This window comes from Oryctolagus cuniculus, chromosome 7 (genome assembly GCF_964237555.1).
Source record: "Oryctolagus cuniculus chromosome 7, mOryCun1.1, whole genome shotgun sequence".
Taxonomy (NCBI): Eukaryota; Metazoa; Chordata; class Mammalia; order Lagomorpha; family Leporidae; genus Oryctolagus; species Oryctolagus cuniculus.
This window is the reverse complement of record NC_091438.1, coordinates 27,601,584-27,604,221: the sequence shown is the minus strand read 5'-3', so window position 1 is coordinate 27,604,221 and position 2,638 is coordinate 27,601,584.

The window sequence follows — 2,638 nt, the reverse complement described above, 5'->3', positions numbered from 1 at the left end:
GTGCAATATCATGTTTGCATTTGACAAATAGGATTGAATCCTTATTGGGATTTCCTCTCCCTCTCTAAGATTCTACAAAACCTACATGTCAGCAGAACAGACTTAGTGGTGGTGGTGGGGGAATAGCAAGGCTTTTGAGAATTAAAAACCTTCCCGGAGTGAGGGATCTGGGGATCCCCAGGAAGATAGGAAGGGGCTACCACCCATATGTCCCAGCTGCAGTGAGCAATGGGGAATATAAATTCACATCTCAATAAATGCACCTGCCACTGGTGGGACTAGCCAATGCTACTTTCCACAAACCCGGTTCTCTTCTGTGCATAGCATAGCCTTGGTTAAAATCCTGTCATTTGTCTGGGGTCCCTGACATGCTCTTGCTGTCTGTGCTTACTCCCTTGGAGATGCTGGTTGGGCATGGAGTTGAGGATGAGTGGGCCTGGGCACAGAAGGGGATGTGGTTGGAATCTTGATGCCCAATGAAAGGGTGTGGAGGAGAGGGCAAGGGACTTCCAGGAAAAGCGATGACAAGGCCGGGAAGTGTGGCGCCTCACCAGTGCACCAGTCCTGGCAGTGGAGCCCAGGGTGTGCCCTTGTTTCCCTCAGGATGGGGATTGTTCAGAGGGGTCGTGAGAGGCCACGCTGAAAATCCAGCTCTTCTGGGACCGCCGGCTACATCCTCAAAGCTTGGGAGACTCGGTGGAGCCTCGAGGTGCCTGGAACCAGCCTGTTCTTGGGGAAATTTTGGATTATTTGGCGGGGCAAATAATACTCAAGTCCCCTTGCTGCTAAATCTCGCCCAATTTCCTCTTCAACTCAGTCTGTCCTTTGCACCACCTCCTCGGCCTCCAGCCGCAGCTCCCCGCAATGAGTGCCCATCTTTAGATCCTGACAGTCCCACCACAATTGCACTGCTGCCCCTTGCTGTTCTGGGGCCTCTCTGAGAGGCAAACAGGGTCTGTCGATGGCCTCTTCAGCTAGCCTAGGGAGCTCCCAGTATCCGGATACCTGATTTGTGGTCCCAGCCTCCGGGGTGGGGATGTAGAACACACAGGATAATTCTAAGGGTGAGCACATTTAACCAACACACCTCAGATTTACACACTCACACACATACATGTATCTTACCTTTACCCACCTATCTCTTTCATTTCCTATTTCTCTTTTCCTTCCTTCTGGTATTAGATTCATTCTCTTTCTAGTTATAAATTTCGAAGAATCACCTTAGCCCTTTGCCTCGGGGAGAGTTTGCTTTCGAGTCAGGAGCTTTTGCGAAGTGTGGTTTAGGAGTCTACCACATCCCAGGAATAGCTGGCTCAGCCTTGCTCTTCTCCCCTTTGGTTGGCTTTCTCCCTGTGTGCACCTCTCCCTACTCCACACACCCGGGGGTTCCCTTCCTGCTCTCACAGCCTCTCAGAGAAGGCCTGGAGGGTCAAGGTGGTCTCAGGAAAAGCAGGTAAGGAGAGGCCTGGAGATGAGCAGAAAAGGGAACCTCAGCGTAGGGTGTAACAACAGATTCAATCATGGTTGCAGGCAGCAGTTAAGGAAATGGGCTCTAGAGATAATTTGGGGGGTTTCAAACCCTGAGATCTCTGCTTTTTAGATGAGATAGATAGAAATCCCTTCCTTGATTTCTTCACCTGCAAAATGCATATAAAATCACCTCTTTTGTAGGTTGTTGTGAGGACTAAATAATCCTATAGGTGAACATGCAAGTGCTTAAAACAACATGGCACATAAGGAAACACTCTGTAGATGTCAGAGATTTTAACTGGAGATCACAACGTTCATGGGGGCTGACATTGTGGTGTAGAAGTTAAGCCTCTGCATGCAGAGCCGGCATCCCATATGGATGTGGGTTTGAGTCCCAGCTGCTCCATTTCCAATCCAGTTCCCTGCTATTGCACCTAGGAAAGCAGCAGAAGATGGCCCAAATGTTTGGGCCCCTGCCACACATGTGGGAGACCTGGAAGAAGCTCCTGGCTCCTGGCTTTGGCCTGTGTGGCCAATTGGGGAGTGACCCAGGAGTTGGAAGATTCTCTCTCTTTCCTTCTCACTTTCTGTATCTCTGCCTTTCAAATAAATAAATACATCTTTTTTAAAAATTTAATGGAAAGATGGACTTAAAAATGTTTATTTTGGGGGTAAAGAAATTTGAAATCAATGCATAGTTTTTTCATAATACATATTTCCATGAACTATTTGAAGACCTAGCACACTACATATTTTTCCACTAAAAAAGAATAGGAAAAGATAAGCTTAGTTATAAAAAATTCATAATAATAATAAATATAATTATCAAGGGATATTTATTACTTATTCCTATTTGCAAAGTAATTAATAGGCACTTTATTTTATTTTTTTAAAAGATTTATTTTATTTATTTATTTGAAAGTCAGAGTTACACCGAGGGAGGAGAGGCAGAGAGAGAGAAAGAGATCTTTCCTCAGATGGTTCACTCCCCAGATAGCCACAATGGCCAGAACAGTGCTGATCCGAAGCCAGGAGCCAGGAGCCAGGCGCTTCCTCTGGGTCTCCCATGTGGATGCAGGGGCCCAAGGACTTAGGTCATCCTCTACTGATCTCCCAGGCCATAGCAGAGAGCTGGATGAGAAGAGAAGCAATGGGGACCAGAACCAGC